Below are 22,598 nucleotides of genomic sequence, written 5' to 3'. Positions count from 1 at the left end.
ATCTGATAGAAAAACAGTAAGTTGAGCGAAAAAAATTGCATGTTAAAGATTTAATTTCACAAAAGGGAGCTTACTGCACATGAAATGCACAACATAAGGGGGTTCTTTTATTAAGCTGTGGTAAGCCTACTGCAGCTTAAAAGGGCTTACCTTGGCAGGGGCTGAGGCATCCCACAGTAAGTTCCCAATGTACATGTGCAAACCACATGCAAAACAAGATTTGTATTTTTCTGGGAGGGGGTGTGTCTGGGGGGGTGGAGAGTCAATATTTCTCTGCTGATCAGTTAATGCATCTATATTGCCACATGCTAATGATTGCAAAATCACAAGAAGGAGAGCTCTCACTTGGAGTAATACTCAACCATTTCTATAATGATTGTTCTCTTTACTAATCAAGGAGGAGTCTCATATATTCAACACGGCAAATCGCATTTCACCCATCTGGTGAGCTTGTGTGCGTGTGTGTCTATGATTAAAATACACACACGCGCACAAGCTCACCAGATGGGTGAAATGTGATTTGCCGTGTTGAATATATGAGACTCCTCCTTGATTAGCAAAGAGAACAATCATTATAGAAATGGTTGAGTGTTACTCCGAGTGAGAGCTCTACTTCTTGTGATTTTGCAAGTATTGATAGTGATAGTAGAGAAGTGCCGTATACATTTGACAGTTGTTCTGAACATGCTAATGATTAGCATAAAGTTAGTGCTTGAGCCCTTACTGCCTACAAATTAAGTGCTGCTAAGGGCTTATGCGCTAATTTTTGGTAATGGCCGTGTGCTAATGGTAACATTAGTGCATGGCTATTAATTCAGAAAATGAAAAAATCTGCTATTTTCTGGCTGCGGTAAAAATGGACTTTGCGCGTTTGAAAGACCTGCGTAAGGACGCTAAGGTCACTTTCTACTGCTGCATTGTAAAAGCAATGCAAAGCCCATGCAGTGAATGCGGGGGTGTGGCCAACACCCTCCCTGAATTTACCTCACCAGGAGCCAGTGAATTTACCTCACCCCTGTTCCATGCCTTAGCATATAGCATGAGTACACCTGCGCTACTTGCAGAGATATGGAAAACAGGCCCCAGTGCTGCCCAAAGAAAAAAACATGCTTGCACCAAGATCCTTGTCCATCCAATCTCTCCTAAACCTTCCTCCCATCTTGACCCCCCCCCCCCCCTTAATCATCACCCTCTCAGATAGCAGCTGCCTCCAAAATCCACCTGGCATTTAAGAGGCTGATAAATGGGCTCATCTCGAAATAACTTCTTCAGACTGTCTTTCGTGTATGGTGTACAGCGCTGCGTATGCCTTGTAGTGCTACATATAGAAATGATAAGCAGTAGTAGGATCACCCCATACTAACAGCCCCGCCCCCAAGATTAGGTCTCTCCATAGGACACTCTCCTCAGACTGGAGCCCTGCAACACCATAACGCGACCTGCTCCCCACCCTCCAATCTCCCTGGACTCTCTTCTGCTCCTACTCCATTAGCTGCTGGGATACAGAAATGCACCTATGACCCCTAGTAATAGTCTCACAGTACATAAGAATATAAGTATTCCCATACTGGGACAGCAGTAGTACTGATTTAGTGCTTGGTAAGCCCGTGTTGGGCTTACTGATGCTTTGTAAAAGACCCCCTAAGTGTTTGCCATACTGGGACAGACCAAAGGACCATCAAACCCAGGATCCTGTTTCCAACAGTGGCCAATCCAGGTTACAATTACCTGGCAAGATCCCAAAACAGTACAATACATTTTATGCTGCTTATTCCAGAAATAAGCAGTGGATTTTCCTCAAGTCCATCTTAATAATGGCATATGGACTTTTCTTTTAGGGAGTTATCCAAACTTTTTAAAACCCTGCTAAGCTAACTGCTTTTACCACATTCTCTGGCAATGAATTTCAGAGTTTAGTTATAGATTGAGTGAAGAAATATTTTCTCAAATTTGTGTTAAATTTATTACTTTGTATCTTCATTGCGTGCCCCCTCGTCCTAGTATTTTTGGAAAGAGTAAACAAGCGATTCACATCTACCAGTTCCACTCCACTCATTATTTTATAGATCTCTGTCATATCTCTACTTAGCCATATTTTCTCCAAGCTGAAGAGCCCTAGCTGCTTCAGCCTTTCCTCATAGGGAAGTCATTCCATCCCCTTAACCAGTTTTATCGCTCTTCTCTGTACCTTTTCTAATTCCACTTTTTTGAGATGCGGTGACCAGAATTGCACATAGTATTCGAGGTGTGGTTGCACCACAGAGCGATAAAAGATATTATAACATCCTCATTTTTGTTTTCCGTTCCTTTCCTATGATACCTATCATTGTATTTGCTTTCTTAGCCACCCCTGCACACTGAGCCGAGGGTTTCAATGTATCATCAATGATGACACCTAGATCCCTTTCCTGGTCGGTGACTTGTAATATGGAACCTTGCATCATGTAGCTATAGTTCAGGTTCCTCTTTTCCACAGGTATCACTCTACTGCTAGGGTTCATTCTGCTGTTTAAGGACAATTGCTCCTTATATAGCAGGGTGACCACTAGCTTGATGATCTCCACAGAAACCATTAATTATTTATTTATGTCTATAATTTATAATCCACACAATCTCGATATTCTTGGCAGAGAACATAAAACATACATAACTGTAAAAATAATAGAAACATTTGGCACATAGCAAACACATTATTAATATTTGTCTATAGCTTAAATTTCATTTATTCTTACTATACACTGCCTTGAATGAATTCTTTCAAAAAGGCGGTAAATAAATCCTAATAAATAAATAAATATGAATATTCCTCCAACCTGAATGAAATACACAGTTCCAATAAACATTAAAGCTCCAAGGCCCAGATGATCAAAAGCCCCGTGCTGTGCCAAACAGCGCTCAGGCACAACCCTCCCGCACTTGTTTGACAGGTCCGGGCTATCAAAAGCCCAGACCTATCAAACACAGGGGCTGGAGGTCCATGGTACCACCAGACCCCCTGAAACAGCAAGGCCCTGGTGGCCTAGTACCCCCACCGAACCCCCACCCCCAAGCCAGCCTAACCCCCCTTTGCACCCCCAAAAAAGCCCTAGTGTCCCAGTGGGCCACAAACCAAGCCCCCAACCTTGTGATCTAGCAACCTTCTTCCCCGCCTCCCGTACCTTAGTGTTGGAGGAGGGAGTAGTACACTCCCTCCTCTTCCAGTGCCGCCTTGAAAATGGCGGCACCCAGCTCTGCCCACTGCATCCTGGGATGTGCTAGGCGGGGCTTCACCACCATATAAGGGATAAGGGAATTACGTAAGATGGGAATGATAAAACAGGCACGGGTACTGAAAAAGTGAATAGGAGTTATCATACCATGTATTTGCAAATAACATCCAGTTTTTAATTCCACTGTGGTACTCCAGTTGCAGACTATTTTGAACAACACGTCAACTTGGATGAAAGATGATCAGCTCTCTTTGACAAGACTGAGGTATTGTTGGTTTTGCATCAAGTGCGAAATTTGGGAGTGTTTTAAATTCTAGCTTGTCATTTATGACTCAAGTGCAGTCTGTGGTTCAAAGTTCCTACTTTAAGTTATGTTTGGTAAGTAAGCTATACCCTTTGTAGGCAGAAAAAGATCATATGACCTATCCAGTCTGCCCATCCATACCATCTACTAATCTCAACTATCATTTCTTCTCCCTTAAAAATCCTCTTTGCTTCTCCCACATTTTCTCAAATTCCAGGGGCAGCAGAACACCTTTTGGATTGGGGACAAACTCAACCCTCAACACCCTCAACCCTCAACTCCAGCATCTCTCCTTCCCTTTCCTTTTCTACCTTCTATAGTCTAGCATGTCACCACCCCCCATGTCATCCAGACTCTCTCTTTCCTTACCTCTCAATTCCCCTTCCCCTTTTGTAGTTTCCAGCATCTCTCTCCTTCCTTCCCCCTCCCCCTCCCCATGAGGTGTCCAGTATCTTACCTCCATTCCTCCTGGGTCAGCGATGCTTAATCAGCATTATAGAAGATGCATCATGGCTGTCAAGCGCAGGACCTTGAGCTCAAAGTTTGTTGGCTCCCAACCCATACAAACTTCACAATTTGGATGGGACCAAGATTGGTAGGCCTTGAGCAGGTATAGGCTCAAAGGTCTGCACTGGCCCACTGCAATGCCGCTTCTGTGATGCCTGATTGTAGCATTGTTGCCTCAGAAGAGGGGAAGTAAGAAGATAATCACTTTGCAGTAGAAGGAGAGAAGGAAACTTTTGGTGGTGCCATGGCATCTATGCCTCCCCCTGTTCTGATGTTTATCTCAAATTCAGATAGTGTCCTTATCTCAACCACTTTCACTGTGCAGAATATGAGCATAGCCCACTTCCTTTGCCTAACTTTGAACACAAGGACTTACACCTGCCAAAGATGGCAGTTGGGAGCGCAAATCCAAGTATTCTATAACATTGTGCCTAATTTCTGGGAACAGCCCTGACCCACCCATACCATGCCCCCTTTTGAGTTGCACACTATGAAATTTAGGCTCCCATGTTATAGAATATAGAATGTATAACTCCTATTTAGTGCCAATTAACCCCATTAATTGATTGCTAGTGCCTAATTGATTAGTTTACATGAGTATCTGGGATCCATGCATAAATTGTGGTGACCCATATGGAATCCAGGGGACTGGTCCACAATACCCAGGTTCCAGAAGGAACTGAAAAATGTGGCCTCTGGGCAAGGACTATTGTCTTGATGTCTAGGTTGGGGTGGAGGGGTAAAAGATATAAAAATAGGAGGAAAAACTTTTCACAGTTACCCTGAGTATTTCCTCCTATTTTTATCCCTGATTCTGAATTTGGAAGCCTAAGGAATATGTAAGGAAACTTCCCAGCAATTATATCTTTTTTTCTTACATTTGTACCCCGTGCTTTCCCACTCATGGCAGGCTCAATGTGGCTTACATATTATATACAGGTACTTATTTGTACCTGGGGCAATGGAGGGTTAAGTGACTTGCCCAGAGTCACAAGGAGCTGCCTGTGCCTGCAGTGGGAACTGAACCCAGTTCCCCAGGACCAAAGTCCACCACTCTAACCACTAGGCCACTCCTCCTACTGGGAAGATATATATATATATGTTTCTAAGTCAGAGACAACTTGATAGTTTGATAGCTAGTATTGTCATTTCTTCCTCTATATATTAGGTAGATGAAAAAATTAAAAAAATATATGTAAACTATAGATCCCTCTTTCTAAATAGGAAGAAATGACAATACTAGCTATCAGACTATCAAGTTGTCTCTGACTTAGAAACATTTTAATCATTAGAAAAGCAAAAGTAATTTGTACAAATTAAATACATTTTAGGACAAATAACCATGCTTGATGTTTTATATACCGTATAGCTTTAAAGCGAATGTTCCTGTGCTCAGAATTCATGGTCAAATGCAAACTTTCTTTTTGTCTTTGTTAAAAATTATATTCAATATAGAACTCATAATGTGAAAAAATTGAACTCCTCAACATTTATTTTCTACTAAACTAAAAATATGTAATTTATGAAAGTCATAGCATTTGCTAGTGCGTGGATAATTTACATATTCATGGAACAAAATTTCTTTCCTTGCATAACCCTAGATTTGCTTTTAATTCAATGCTCCTTCGCAAGACCTTACTTTTCATTTCTTCTGAATCACCTTTAATCAACTATTCACTGTGTGCAGAGTCCAATATTCATTTATTTTTATAAGACGTCTTTTTCCATAAATTACTTCAATGGCTTCATTTTGTTGAGAAAGCAACATGCAATTCCCTAGCTAAAAATGAATAGGGAGTAATTCTCTAACTTGGCACCTCAATTTAGGCACGCTGATGCCATGTGCTCAGCGCCAGTTCTAGAATGACATCTGTTCTCCAAGATGTTGTTATAAAATACTAGTAAACCTAAATTGGTATTCCTAAATGTAGGCATGCTCATTTCCCCCCAAATTCTGTATGTGTCACCAAGACTTGCGGGCTCAAATTGCATGTGGAAATTAATTGGGTAACAGCCTGTAACTACCAATAATTGGGTGCTAATGAAAAATTATTGAAGTTAAATGGCACTAATTAAAATTTGCACACGCATCTGGCTGTGTGGTATTCTATAAGACATGGCGTCTGACTCAATACACAACTCAATACACAACTCAAAAGGGGGTGTGGCCACGGGCATGTCAGGGGTGTTCTGAAAAGTTACAAGCAGAATTGTAGAATACGGCCTCAGCATGCCTAACTTGCACACCAGCATTTACAGCCGGTTGCCACAGACTTAAATACAAACACCTATCAGTTAGGCATGGGAATCAGTGCCAAGTGTGATTCTATAAAAGGTTCACACCCTTTATCAAATCATGCTTAACACCAATATTTTATGGTGCTGAATTTGGAGTGTCTTTTATAGAATTCCCTCCAAAATGCCAAGTCAATGACAGGTGTAAATGGCTGCACCAAAATGTATCATGCAAGGTGTGTAACTTCTAGTACTGTAACCGCCCAATATTTAAAATGGTTTGCCCGCTGAAATGGCAGTTAACCAGTATAGGGTGATATTCAGTGCCAGATAGCCGCTATCCATGGGGACAGCTAAGTTTGGCTGCCATATTTGGCCGCCTAGGTGGAATAACTTTGGCCTGCTTCAACTTGACCAGCTAGTACTGAAAATCGACTTGGCTGTTTAAGATGGAACCAGTCAAATTTATACCGGATATTCAAAGCTGGTCATCAGAAATGGCCCAGCATTAAGGGGTCCTTTTACTAAGCCACGGCAAAACGTGGCCAGCGGTAGTGCAGGCACGTGTTTTTGGCGCACGCCAGACCAGTTTTTACCGCATCTGTAAAAAAGGATTTTTTTTCCAATGGGCCGAGAAAAGGGCCTGTGGTAAAATTGAAAGCAGCACGCGCCTATTTACAACCTGAGCCCTTAACATCACCCACTGATCTAGCAGTAAGGGCTCACACGCTACATGTGCGGTGACTGGTCGGTGCACGTCAACTTCTGAATAACGACAGAAATGCTGCACGTGGTAAGAAATAAATAAAATAATTTGCCCCAGTGGTATGGCCACATGCCAAATCTGAAATTACTACCAGGAGGGCACACTAGCCTGGTGGTAGTCTCATTTTGGAGCATGCTGCATGCGCATAGAGCCTACCATGCCTTTGTAAAACTGCTCCTGAAGACCTGGGCTCAGTTTTGACCATGGGAGATGTCCTCCCATGGACTGGATATCGGGGCTATAATCTTACTCTCAGGTGCGAACTATTTAGTCCATTGGATGCTAATAGCCTATCACTGACATTAATTGGTGTTGATTGGCACTTAATTGGCACTAATTGGCTATTGGATAGCACATCCAAAATGTCTCATGCATAACTCAAAAGGGAATGTGGCCATGGGAGGGGTATGGGTGGGTCAGGGGCATTGCAAATATTTAGGTGCAGTATTATAGAATACCAGGGTTATTTATTGAATTTCATTTATTTGTTCTTATATCCCACATTTTCCAAAGCATGTTTGGTGCAATGTGGCTTACTTCATAGCAAAATTAACAGTATGAACATTTGTGTCTTACATTGTAACAATAGACTTCTAGTTAACAATAAACAACAGTAACCAGCAGTGCAACACTGAACCCAACTTATTTATTTATTGCACTTATATATCATTTTTATTTATTTATTTATTTATTTGTTACATTTGTATCCCACCTTTTCCCACTTATTAGTACGCTCAAAGTGGCTTACATAGTTCCGGAGAGGTGGTTACAGACTCTGGTGTGAACAAATACAGTATAGGGGTACTATTACAGTGACAAGTACAGTAAAGAAGTATTGGTAAATAGGTTGGGGTGATTCAGTCAAAATGTTAGGGTGTGATCCTGCGTCGGGGTAGAAAACTGTTCGTTTCCTGATTAAAATGCCATATTTCATTATTTGGTGTTTATGTCAGATTTTCTTGATTAAAGTATATCATTCAAAATGGTTCACAAGCATGTAAAACAATAACAGGCCAGAACAAAGAGAAAAAAGTTACAGAACCTGCACAGCAGGATTTACACCAGGGTTTATCTGGCTTAGGTCCTCATTCCCAAATTTGGCATGGGGATCAGCTCTAACCACTATTCCATAAAGGTTGCTCAACCTGGAGTGTCCTTTATAGAACAGCACTAAATTTGAGTGCCATTTACTGAATCTGGCCCTATTTGCATAAGAACTTAAGCGTTGCCATACTGAGACAGACCAAAGGTCCATCAAGCCCAGTATCCTGTTTCTAAAAATGGCCAATCCAGGTCACAAGTACCTAGCAAGATCCCAGAACAGTAAAACAGATCTTATGCTGCTTATCTTAGAAATAAGCAGTGGATTTTCTCATGTCTATCTTAATAACGGCTTAAGGACTCTTCTTTTAGGAAATTATCCAAACCTTTTTTAAACCGTGCTAAGCTAACTGCTTTTACCACATTCTCTGGCAATGAATTCTAGAGTTTTAATCACACGTTGAGTAAAGAAATATTTTCTTCAGTCTGTTTTAAATTTGCTCATGTTCTGCCCACATATATGCCCCGCTGCAATTACATGATATAGTACTTAGGTGCAACCTTATAGAATGGTGCCTAGTGTGCTTACATGTGTCAGTGGCAATTTTGGTGCCTCTGACATGTGTACGTGGCGTGTAAGGCTGGCACCATGTTATAGAACTGCCCTACCGTGGTTTGATTATCCAGATATAGGAAGACAACTTTCTGATGGGTTAACAAACTAACCCATTTGGGGCCTTATTCTATAAAGGTTATGCTCCTAAATATACGCTCTTAAATTTAAGCTCTGAAATTTACACTCCTAAATTTATGCTCTTAATTGAGGGGCTATTATGCTCATAGATTTAGCACACAATTTATGAGCGTAAATTTTGGATCATAACCTTTATAGAATACATATGTATTGGCATACTGGGAAAGACCAAAGGCCCATCAAGCCCAGCATCCTGTTTCCCACAGTGGCCAATCCAGGTCGCAAATACCTGGCAAGATCCCAAAAAAGTACAAAACATTTTATACTGCTTACCCCAGAAATAGTGGATTTTCCCCAAGTCTATGGACTTTTCCTTTAGGAAGCTGTCCAAACCTTTTTTAAACTCCGCTAAGCTAACCTCCTTTACCATATTCTCTGGCAATGAATTCCACAGTTTAATTATATGTTGAGTGAAGAAAAATTTTCTCTGATTCGTTTTAAATGTACTACATTGTAGCTTCATCGCATGCCCCTTAGTCCTAGTATTTTTGGAAAGCGTGAACAGATGCTTCACTTCTACCCATTCAACCCCACTCATTATTTTATAGACCTCTATCATATCTCCCCTCAGCCGCCTTTTCTCCAAGCTGAAGAGCCCTAGCCGCTTTAGCCTTTCCTCATAGGGAAGTCGTCCCATCCCCTTTATCATTTTCGTCGCCCTTCTCTTGGTGTGTTTTTAGACCAGTCATCAACATCTTGGACTGAGCAGAGAAAGTAACATGGGTATGTGTATATGAACTAAGGGCAAATTCTATACAATGTCCTCCTACATGGGAGAAATATGAATTTCTGGTAAAATTAATAAGTATCTACATGAAAGATATCCTGATAACCTAACTTGCAGCCTTTATTCTGCAGCCAGAGATTTGTTCAATCTTTGGCCTTTAATGTTAGCATTTCAAAACTCTGCCTTGATTAAAAACAATTAACATAAATGGCCCTGTTTACTAAGTCACGCTAAGGGAATGCTAGAGTTTTTAGCACGTGCTAAAACGGTAAGTTGCCCATAGAAACATATGGGCGACTCTAGCGTTTAGCACACGCTAAAAACATTAGCTCTAGCGTTTAGCACGTTAAAAACATTAGCACACCTTAATAAACTATGATCCCATTGTCGATAGAGCTTTATTGCAAATCAGTTGTGTCACCTTTCTTTTGAGTCCTTTTCCTAAGCTGCAGTAAATGCTAGTACGCATGTACCACAGATTAAAATGGCTTAAAGACAGTGGGACATGCTCAGGCGTCCTGCAGTAATTTTTGGATCTGTACATGCAAACCATGTGGTATATAACATATTTTATTTTGTTTTAGCAGAGAGGGGGCATGTCTGGGGTGTGGGAGTGGGCATTTCTGTGCTAATCAGCACATTTACATTGCCGCTTACTAACTGATTAGTGTAGGATTAGCATGTGAGCCCTTACTGCCTACAAAATAGGTGTCGGTAAGTGCACATGTGCTAAACCTTTCTAATGGCTGTGTGCTGTCAAAATTAGTACATGGAAAAAATAGAAAATTGGCTATTTTCCGGGCAGTGGCGTAGCCAGGTGAGGTCACGGAGGCCTGGGCCCCTAGTTGGCTGGTGAGGGTCACCAACCCCAGCCAGCTGAAAACTTCATCCAGTGCTGGTCTGTAGCGGCGCTGCTGCATTGCCTGCCCTGCTCTCTCTTTCCTTCTATTTCACTAAAAGAAGCATGCCCGACATGAGGGGAAGAGAGCAGGGCAGGCAATGTGGTGGTGTCAGAGACCAGTGCTGGACGAAGTCTTCAGCTGGCGTGAGTTGGGGAACCCCGCCAGCCAAGATATTTGTGGTGGCGGTGGGCGTTGAAGGGGGCGGCGAGGCGGAGGAGGGGGTGGCGAGGTTGTGAAGGGGGACAGCAGCGGAGCGGTGACCAAAATGTGTCCCCCCCCCACCTTGGGCTGTGGCCCCCTCTCACCTCGAGGTCTGGCTATGCCCCTGTTTCCAGCTCTGGTAAAAATGGCCTTAGCGTGTGAGAAGGACCTGAATAAGGTCGCACTAAGGCCACTTTTTACCACAGCTTAGTGAAAGGACCCCTTTGAATACTCAGACTTTCCCTTCTATTTTGTGAAGAGAATGCTGGTGATTACTGTTAATGTTTATATTCTGTGCACAGCTGTAGAACTGTCCTTTATGCACTTACTGCTCTAATGATTGCTAATGGCATTGCTTCAGAGCCAATAAAATGTTCAGTTTTGTGCTCTGGATTCTGGATAAAATATAAATGAATTAGTCTGTCTAACACAACCTTCACTCTTGGTTAAACTTCACTTTTAGCAGACCACAGGGAGATTCTGCAGTCACAGAAGGGACAGCCCAGATGGAAAAAAAAAAAAAGAAAACCCTCTAATATTTATGTAAAGGCAGGCAGAAACTAAACATAATAATAGTAAAATAAAACTATCTGAACAAACTGTGTGCACAAAATATTCTTGCAATTCCTCTATATCCATCTGGAATCTATTCAGTCAAAACTAGCTGCCACAGATCCAGTTTTACCATGCTAGTTTGAAACTTATTTTTTTTTTTTTAAAGAAATGAGCCATGATTGTCCACAAAAGTAAACTTCACTTTGAATAGCTGCTGCAATGCAGCAATGTGAGAAGATCACAATGATGTAGTGAAGCTGGAATCTGTCTCCTGGGCTAAATGATCTGATGATTCTTTCCGAGTACTGCAAGAGTACATTCTGAAGCTTACATGATGCACTATAAAAAGCATGTAGCCACAGCAATGAGCCAGCAAAACATTCTCCACAATTAGGTTGAATTCAGGACTACTGAGGGGGAGGGGAAGAATCTAAGGGGGGGCTTGGTGCTGTCAAGACATCCGGAGGCAGGCAGAAGATTATGCACCCTCAGTCTGTCTCCTGCTCCTATGTGTCAGGAGCCTGATGTTTGAGTTGACGTGATAACCCGGATCCTGGCACACAGGAGCAGGCGAGGGACAGACCGGGGGAGAAGCATACGCAGGAAGGTAAGGGGGTGGCAGTGGCTGCCCAACTGGGGGGCTGCAGTGGTGGTCCGAGTGGTGGGGAGTGGTGGCGGCCCTCCCCCGGGCCCAGCTCTGTCTCTTGGTGACCCTGGTTAAATTATCACTGAATGTAACAGAAACAGTTGATCTACCTGAATATTAAGAAGAAACCTTCATTCCAGAGTTCATATTTTTATTCAGTGCAAACAGATTTTGAATGATGATTACTATGCCCATACAGTGAAGGTAAAGATCCAGTGACAATATAGTGGTACGCAATAACAGTTTCCTTGGAAACCACAAGGCCTGTTATCTCTGGATTTGATTCTGAACCAAATTATTATAGTGCTATGCATACAATGTGTGTGTTTAAAAATGTTTCCCAGAGATTTCAAGTAAAATGTGTTAGAACAGTGAGGATCATCTTCAGTTATTAAAATACACACGCTATAACTCTGGAAATAAACTAAATGAATAAATCATGGTGTCCTAAAAGTTGTAAGCATAAGACTTTAAGGGCCCTGTTTACTAAGATGCGCTAGCGTTTTTAGTGCGCGCTAATGCTAGAGACACCCATAGGAATATATGGGTGTCCCTAGTGCTAGCGTGCGCTAACATTTAACACATGCTAAAAATGCTAGCATGCCTACAGCGTGGCTTAGTAAACGAGGCCCTAAGAGCCATCCTTGGGACCTATTTTATAAGTACATTTCTGTCTCCTGATTTTACAGCATGAGGAAGGAAATATTTTTTAATTCATCAGAGAAGACTTATTTTGTAGTAATCTGTTATTTCCCAAACTGCTTCACTCAAGAGAAGAGGAAAAGTAGAAAAGGTAACACAAGCCTACTGTTATCCACAAGATGCTGGCTATCGGGGAATGATCCAATTAACAGGAAATAAATGAGGGACCTTTTTACAAAGCTGCGGTAAGCCCAACGTGGGCTTACCCCTTGCTCTTCTGGGACTACCACTGGTGTAGGATCCCAAGCATCCGCCATTTACGAGCCCAGAAATGGCTTGCATGGTGGTAAGCTGGTGGTAGTCAGGTATTGCTGCGTGCTGCCGGGTTACCATGGGAGCCCTTATTGCCACCTCAATGGGTGGCGGTAAGGGCTCCCTGTTGCATGGCCACATGGTAAGAGTTCTTTCTTACCCGCTACGGTTTAAAGGGCCCCGATGAATCGGAAAAACAGCCCCCACCTCTAGCGCACGACCCTTTTCCCTGTAGCTTAGTAAAAGGACCCCTTAGGGTGCCATGAAGGATGAATTTTAAGCTATGTTAATAGAAGTAGGGTGGATAGAAAATGGTTGAATGTTAGATTTTATACTCTCTGCCCTAAACTCACAAGTATGAGAAACAAAGTCAAAAGCTTCAAGGGCCTACCATGCAAAAAGATGTTTGGAAGACACTGGATACTCTTAACAAAATGTCAGTTTCTGAATATTGGTTTTAAATGGAAATCTGCTGTGTCTCTCATTAGTCGCTGTCAGAGAATACTGTCATGTGACTGCTTTTTCTGCAATAAAGAAGACTATTTTAAAGATTATGCCAGGAGGAAGAGTGAGACGATCAAGTTGGGCTGAAAACCTTTTTTAAATCCCTGCACGTAAATTAGCCCCTAATTCCATAACAATGCACATAAATTGCTGGAACGCTCCTAATCGGTCCATGCTCCTCCCATGACCACACCCCCTTTTTGGGTCCACACATTAGAATTTACACACACTTCTTTATAAAATATGTCTAAAAGATGCACGCATAAATTCTAATTATTGCCAATTACAACTGATAATTGCTTGTTATTGCCCAATTATTGGTGCTGATTAGCTCTTTATTCAATTAAGTTGCATGCACAAATTGTGCACACACCCACATTTACGCACGCAACTTAAAGCACCATATATAAAATCTGGGGGAATGTGGACAAATTTTTTCCTTTAAGAAATGAATGCAAAGTCTAAAGGTGAAAACTACCCACAGACTGTTCAGGTCATTTTAAAACAGTTGCGCAGAATCTACATGTGAAAAAATGGAATACATGTATAAACACAGATCTTACAATGTACAAATATCAACTTGTTGAATAACAAGATGCCACGACTAGATACAAATGGATCTGGACACCATTCCTAAACTATTCTAAAACTGTAGAGCTTAACATAAGCATTTGTATTATTTCCCTTCATTCATAACATACATATTCCTGGCATTAACAAAATTCACAAAGGGGTCCTTTTACTAAGCTGCGGTAAGCATTAACATGTGCTTACCGCAGCAAAAGAGGCTTATTTTTTAGTGGGGCAGGTCTGGGTGGTGGAGAGTGGGACAATTCCTAGTTAAGGGGGACAATTCCCACCAAGGACTCCTCTTCCTCCCCCCCCCCCCCCCCGGTCATTTCCTACCCTTCCTAGTCTTTTTTTTTTTATACTGACCATAGCTCCTTTCTTGTATCGGGTCCCCATAAGTCCTGATGGTGCTTTTTTTTTTTACAGCTTCTGGAATAAGGAGGTTAGAGCAGCATATGGATGTACACAGAGGATGTATAATAACGGAATAACTTTTCATAGGTGAGAAGTAATTTGTTATAAATCATAATCAGTGTGTCATTTTGAGGGGCCGAATTAGGTTGAAACCTATTTTGGGGGTTTGTGGGGGAGCATTGCCCCCCACATGAACTGGGTGTGTGGGGGAGCATTGCCCCCCCCCCCCCACATGACCTGCAGTGTGTTTTTATTTATTTATTTATGACATTTAGATCCTGGATTGAAACTTAGTATGAGAGGGTGTGGGAGGTAGAGTAGTAATTTGTTATAAATTATAATCATTGTGTCATTTTGAGGGGCTGAATTAGGTTGAAACTTAGTTTTGGGGTATGTGGGAGGGCATTGCCCCCTCATATATAAACTGCATGTCTGGAAGGGGAAAAGGATGTGTATAAGATAATGTTGGGGGGGGGGGTGAGGGGGTACTGGTCCCCCAAATGATCTGGAAGAGAAAAGGGAGGGAGATTACTTGTCCTAGTGTGTTTTGTATTTTTTGGGTTATAGGTGGGAATTGTCCAGGTGGGAAGTGACCTAGAACTTGGTTAGTTTAGCTATATTGTGGTGTGGTGTGGTGTGGTGTGGTGTGGTAAACCAATTAGTGTGTGGTTGGCATGTGAGCCCTAACCTTCTACATAATGGGTGGTGGTAGGGGCTAACACACTAATGGCCACACGCCAATGGGGAAATTAGCACATGGCCATTAATAGTGAAAATACAAAAATCGTCCATTTTACCCCATAGTAAAAATGGCCTTAGTACATGGGAATGGCCTGTGTAAGAACACGCTAAGGCCAATTTTTACTACAGTTTAGTAAAAAGGCCCCAAAGAGAGACATGTGGCAATAATACAAAAACAAGACTCTTTATGCTTCGTCCTTCCCCTACATCAGTCCACAATCCTGGAATGTTCTGCCAAGACAGCTTAAGGAGCTTGTCGACCATCATCAGTTCAAGAAGACCTTAAAAACCTTCTTATTCGCCAAGGCTTATTCCCCTGGCTACTCCTCTGTTTAACCTCTATCTCTTGTTGGCTCTTCACCCCTGTCATTTACCCGTGTCCTCCCATGTACCTTCCCCTCCTGTCACATTCTGTTTCTGTGCCATCTCTGTATTGAATTGTATCCTCTTGACTTAATGTAAGCCACATTGCGCCTGCTTATGTGGGAAAATGTGGGGTAAAAATGCACCAAATAAATAAATAAATAATCAGCCACAAACAACATCAGTTGGTCAGTATCAAACTAACTGTGAATCACTTAGTCAAACACTTTGAATATAGCGGTACCGCAAAACCATGCCATTTTTGTGGCTCATCCCCTCTCTGATCACCAGTTGCTTTCTATACTTATCACTCCTAAAGTAATCCTCCAATGGGGAATGGTCATTGAAATTCCACCACAACTGTCCCCTAAGACCCTTCAAACCATCCTCTCAAGACCAACAGATCACTACAGGCTCCGCCCATCCCTCTCTTAATGTAACCCAATATGTGCAGCAGCATCACAGGTGGGTGGGAGGGCCACAAAAAAAAAATTTAATCCATCTGTGTTCCCTCCACAGACCTTCCCCTCCCTCTGCCCCTGCATACCTCATTCAGGTAGATGAGGGAAGGGAAGGAAAGCTCAGCTATATTATGACAGTTTCTTTGTATTGGTTTGTATGTTTTGTTGTTTAAGGAACAATTTCAATAAAGAGTTGAAACTAGAACATACAGAGTTTACAGCATAACTCATGTAGATGCTGTGAGGTGCACAGATTTTAAAGGGGCATGTTCTGGGTGTAGTTTGGGTAGTGTGCAAAGTATATATGTAATTCCCATTTTATAATGCTGATAACATATATTTGTAAAATTTCTCCATTGGTATTAACACCTGCTCTGAAGGAGGCATAAGTGTCAGCTACCAGCTTCTTTGGACCTGGGATCTTCACCGGCTACTGAGGGGACAATTCACATCACTTTGCTACATCATGTTGTCAGCACTTACACAGGTAGAGCATGGAGGAGTAGCCCAATGGTTAGTGCAGTGGGCGTTGATCCTGATAACCTGGGTTTGATTCCCACGGCAGCTCCTTGTGACCCTGGGTAAGTCACTTAACCCTCCATTGCCCAGAGGGACAGAGAAAAGTACCTGTATTTAATGTGTACAGTGCTGCGAATGTCTAGTAGCACTATAGAAATGATTAGTAGTAGTAATAGCATGATGCAGCTCTTTTAAGAACTTTGGTGGCATGTTTGCTAATCAGTGGTGTAGCCACAGGTGGGCCTGGGTGGGCCAGGGCCCACCCACTTAGGGCTGAGGCCCACCCAACAGTAGCATACGTTTAGTGGTAGCAGGTGGGTATCCCAAGCTCCACCAGTTGAAGCTGATGGTAATGAAAACACTACTCTCCATGACATCAGTACCTGCGCATGCTCAGTTTTCAGCGCATGCCTGCTGCAGACTACCAAGGTGGAAAGAAGTGTTTTCCTGCTAGCTGAGATATTTTTTTTGGTGGTGCTGGGGGGGGGGGGGGGGGGAGAACACTTGGTGCCCACCCACTTCTTTCCTAGGTCCACCCAAAATCTGTTGTCTGGCTATGCCCCTGTTGCTAATTAGCAGTTAGCACAGGTTTTACCACACACCAGTAGTTACTGTGCCAGTAGGATGAAGCAGGAGTTGGCTGGGGTATGGGCGGAGATTGGACATGGGCTACACATTGCAGTTAACAAATGATAGTTAGTGCATATTGTCAAATATGCAGATCACATGGGTACACTTACCTCCACCTCAAAAGGTGACATTAGGTGCATCTACACTAATCACACTTTATAATAACATGTGGTAGGGAACTTGTCTGTGTCGTAACTGTGGGAGGGAGAATGCTAGACACCCCCTCCCCCGAATAAAACCCCCATGAAAAAGCTACAGCACTGCCTTTGCACAGTAATTTTGCTTGTTAATACACGAATAAGTGCACATTCTTACCACACTTTTGTGACAGCATTCTGGATACTGGAATATGAATTTGCAAAGTATCCCTGAATATGGTCAAGAACCAATGGAAGCTTCTCAATGCTGGGTTATTACGATTTCTCTTTTTAATACCTAACAGCAGTGGGCAGTGGTTTTATGGAAAGATTTACAATCTGTTTAATTGATTTTCTGCAATCCAACATACAGAGAATTAGAACAATCCATGCTATAACAATTCGTTGCCAAAGAATGTGGTAAAGGCAATTAGCTTAGCGGGGTTTAAAAAACATTTGGACAGCTTCCTAAAGGAAAAGTCCATAGACCATTATTAAAATGGACTTGGGGAAAATCCACTGCTTATTTCTGGGATAAGCAGCATAAAATGTATTGTACTTTTTGGGGATCTTGCCAGGTATTTGTCACCTAGATTGGCCACTGTTGGAAACAGGATGTTGGGCTTGATTGACCTTTGGTCTGTCCCAGTATGGCAATACTTATGTACTGATGGCATGAAGCACCGATAACAAATCATCTCACATTAAAATGTGCACAAATGAGAAATTATTTTGAGATGGAAGAATGAATAGTTTACAGTGGCAGAAAAATGTGCTTATATTCTTAGATAATGGGCCAAAGGTCAAGCTTACAATTTTCATTTCCTTTCTCAAAGGCAGTACTTTATTGTCAATGATCTGTGGAAAGGATAATCAAACTAAGGACTTGTGATCCACATTACTTCCATTTCTCTAGGTTTTTGGTCCAGATCTTTCAGTCATATAAATCCAACCACCCTGTCTTCTACTTTTTTTTCAATCTCTCTCTAATTTGTTCACAGGAACTTTAGATAGTCAGACAGCCAGTTTGTATACTTTTTTTCTCTGGAGCTTTTGATTCTGTTGTACCCCTTCATTTCTGCTCTGTCTCGTCACGCTCTCATAAACCTTGGAACAGAAATGAACTTCGGCTTTTCCAACGTCAAGTGCACTGGGCAGAACGGCTCTGGCTCAAAAACAAAACATCTTCAGAAATGTCATCATCATAATCACCAAGAATTCAATTTCTATTTGAACAAAACAAAATCTATGTATTACCGCTATCACATCATGACTGCTTCCTGTCTTTCCAGAGAACTGTTTGCAAACTATAAGTCCCTCAGCACAATGTCTCATTTCTCTGAGTCATTGTTACAACCATCTGCAGACATGCTGGCTCAATTTTTCTTTTCCAAAATCACAACATCCTCCATTATCCCATTCTTCCCCACCATGCTCGCAGGTTCAGCCAAATGGGATTCTTTCCAGCCACTTATTCTATCCTCCCGTACCCAATTACTTAAACATTTGAAGTCATCCGCTTGTGAATTACATCCAATCCCTCCTGGTTTTCCTCTCTAGGTCTCCTTCCATTGGTTCTACCCATACTTAATCTCAGTCTCTCTCTGGTGGTGATTTGCCCAGTCTTTGGAAAAAAAGCCATTGTACATCACATTCTGAAACAACCCACCCTAGATCTGACCGACTCTACTGATTATCATCCTGTCTCCAATCTATCCTTTCTGTCAAAACTCTTGGAGAAAGCTGTGTTTCTTCAACTTTCTGACTTTGTAGATAAGACTCTAGCATTTCATCCCTGTCAGTCTACTGCAATCTATAGCACAGAAACAGTTATGGCCAGTGTCATTAACGAAATCCACTATCATCTTGACAACAACCGTTGTACATTAGTCACCTCCTTCAGGCTCATCTTCAATCTCTAGGCCTTTCTTTAAAATGGTTCACCTCATTTCTGTCTGCTCGTTCCTTTACGGTCACTTTGTCTTTCTCCACTTCTGCTTCTCACTCTCTTTCCCGTGGTGTCCCACAAGGATCTTTCCTTTCCACTTTGCTATTTAATCTGTTTGTTAGTCCTTTAGCAACTGTTATTCAGGGTTTTTCAATCTCCACCTATATATATGTAGATGACCTTCTTCTGTCCTAGGAGGATTCTGTCACTTCAAGTATTTCTTCACTACAATCCTGCCTTGATGCAATAGCTGTCATATAAAATGGTTCTTAATGCTAAAAATAAGTTGCTTGCTGGATTACCGGACATCTTCTTGGTCCAGTCCAAATCCCTCTCTTTTAGACACTAATATCACACCGGTACAATCATTTTGTTACTTAGGGGTAATCCTTGACTCTCAACTATCTTTCACTCCCCCTATCTCTTCTCTGCTACACTCTGTTTTGTTTTGTGCTTAGGCAACTATTGGGCTCATTTTCAAAACAGGAAAACATCTAGAAAGTGGCATAAAGCAGCACTTGGACATTTTTCTCACAAAAAACGTCCAAATCAGTATTTTCAAAACCTATTTTTAGATGTTTTTTTATAAAGTCCATCAGAAGTGCATCCAAACCTCAAGGAGGCATGTGGGGGGCGTGTTCAGGATGGGACTTGGGCGTTCCTAAGACTTAGGACGTTTTTCAGCCATAATGGAACAAAAAAAAACTATTCAGGACTAAAACTAAGACGTTTTGAGCTAGACCTGTTTTTATTATGAATAAGGCACAAAAAAGGTGCCCTAAATAACCAGATGACTACTGAAGGGAATCAGGGATAACCTCCCCTTATTCCTCCAATGGTCGCTAACCCCCTCCCAATCCCAAAAAGTGTGATTAAAAACATTACTTACCAGCCTCTATGACACCCTCAGATGTTATACTCAGGTCCATTAGAATAGCATGCAGGTCCCTGGAGTAGTCTAGTAGTGGTGCAGTGAACTGCAGACAGGTGGACCCAGGATTCTACCTCCCTTTACTTGTTAAACATGTGGAGGAAACTGTGAGCCCTCTAAAACTCACCAGAAACCCACTGTACCCACATATTGGTGCTCTCCTCACCCGTAAGGGCTATGGTAGTGGTGTATAGTTGGGTGTAGTGGGTTTTGGGTGGGACTGGGGGGGAGCTCAGCAGACAAGGCAAGGGAGCAATGGTGAGATGTGTACCTGGGAGCATTTTATGAAGTTCACTGCAGTGCCCCCTAGGGTGCCCTATTGCTTTCCTGGAATGTGAGGGGGGTCAGTCTCCTACATTCTGATCGCTTGATTTTGTGCATTTTGCACTGGACTTTTTTTTTTTTTTTTTTTTTTCAAAAATAGATCAAAAATCAAAAATGTCCAAATTACAAAACCTTGTTCTAAACAGTATTTTCAAAAACAAAAGATACATGTTTTTCTTTTTTTGAAAATGAACTTCTTTGCTATTCAGATTTTGGACGTTTTTTGCAAAATGTCCAAAGTCAGACTTAGACATCATATCGAAAATGCCCCTCCACATTGTGTAAGAAGATTCTTGGACCTGTAGCCATATTTAGGTGCAGTTCATTACAGAATATGCTTAGTGAGTTCTGTGCATAAATTCTAATTATTTATTTATTTAGAGTTTGCTCACACCTTTTTCAGTAGTAGCTCAAGGTGAGTTACATTCAGGTACACTGGGTATTTCTCTGTCCCAGGAGGAGTTTGTACCTGAGGCAATGGAGGGTTAAGTAACTTGCCCAAGATCACAATGAGCAGCAGTGGGATTTGAGCTGGCCACCTCTGGATTGCAAGACTGGTGCTCTAACCACTAGGCCACTCCTCCTCCCCCTGATTATTGCCCATCAGTACTCATTATTGCTTGTTAAATGTTGTTATCAACACTGATTAGCTTGTAAAGCCAATTAAAAGTTATGTGCATTGTTATAGAAAACGCCTATATTTCAGCTCGGATCTCTAGGCGTGCTATATAGAATCCAGGGGATAGTTTATAACAGGATATGATCCACTAAGTCAAAAGTGCTGGATAGAACGAATTACATGATAAGGGTCTGTTTTCCAGTTGCCAATAGTAGTTTAATCTCAGCTATTAGTGTTCCTATCACAGTCTCCATCATGGGCGTAGTTTGGGTCATTTGTACTATACTTTTTCCCTAAACATACACACTGGGAGAAAAAAAACTTATAGTTTAACCTGTGGATAGAACTGTGGTTCCCAACCCAATTCTCATGCTCATCCAGCCAATTTTCAGGATATCCACAATGAATATGCATGAGACAGATTTACATATACAACGCCCTTTGTATGTAAATCTTTCTCAGGCATATTCATTCCAGATATCTTGAAAAGCTAATTAGCTGGGTATATCCTGAGGACTAGGTTGAGAACCACTGGGCTAGAGTTTGTGACACCTTTATTTTAAGTACTGTATAATCACGTGGGAGTAACTTTATAACAGTGTGCCTCTGTAAATTTTTGTTTTAAATCTGTTTCATGCCTAAAGATCAGTATCAAATATAACCTTAAGGAGATAAAACTAATGATAAAAAAAACAATACGTTTTCAAATTCACTCAAGAAAAAAAACAGGGGGATTTATTAATATCAAAACTATGTGATTTATTTTTATATCTTAAGGGGAGCTCTGGAAACAATTGAGCTCTATTACAGTATTCATATCACCGTTGCAAGTGAATTTCTGTTAGAATCACTGCAACCCTTTTTTAGCTAGTCCTTTTTCATAGTTCAAAAATAACTTTTAAATTTTTGTGTAATGCAACTGCAATGACGCTAGTACTTAACTGAACACCTGCTATGCTGTGACATCACAAACCATGCTGGAGCACTGACTCATTGGCTTAAAAGCAGTTGTGATTTGGGAGTCCTTGATGCACTACTTGCAACATGGAACTCAGGCCAGGACCAGGGCAAAAGGGACTTGGTTTGAGTAGCTAACAGGCATTTAGGGGCCCTTTTACTACGCTGTGGTAAGCACTAGCATGTGCTTACTGCAGCCTGAAAGGTCTTACCATGGGACATGCTGAGGTGACCTGTGGTAAAATCCCAATGTGCACTTACAAACCATGGGGCCCTTTTTAAAAAGCAATGGTAAACCCAACGTGGGCTTATCACTCACTATACAGGAAGTACCGCTGGGCTACTGCAGCAGCCTGGCGGTAGTTCCCACCCCCAGCGTGCCATCATAGCCGGTGTGTACCTGGTGGTAATCAGGCAGTGTCACACGTTGCCTGGTTACCACCAGGTTAGCACAGGAGCCCTTACCACCACCTCAATGGGTGGTGGCAAGGGCTCCCCCTGAAATGGCCGTGCGGCAAGTCGGGCTTTGGACGTTATGAGCTAAATGAACCAAATCTAAATAGGAAATATAGCCATTTTATTCACATCTTTAGGGTGTGGGAGGGAGTCAGTGATCACTGGTGGAGTAAAGAGGGGTCATCTCTGATTCCTTCCTGTGGTCATTTACATAAGTACATAA

The sequence above is a fragment of the Microcaecilia unicolor genome, chromosome 3, assembly GCF_901765095.1.
Source record: "Microcaecilia unicolor chromosome 3, aMicUni1.1, whole genome shotgun sequence".
Classification (NCBI taxonomy): domain Eukaryota; kingdom Metazoa; phylum Chordata; class Amphibia; order Gymnophiona; family Siphonopidae; genus Microcaecilia; species Microcaecilia unicolor.
Note: the sequence above shows the minus strand (reverse complement) of the source record.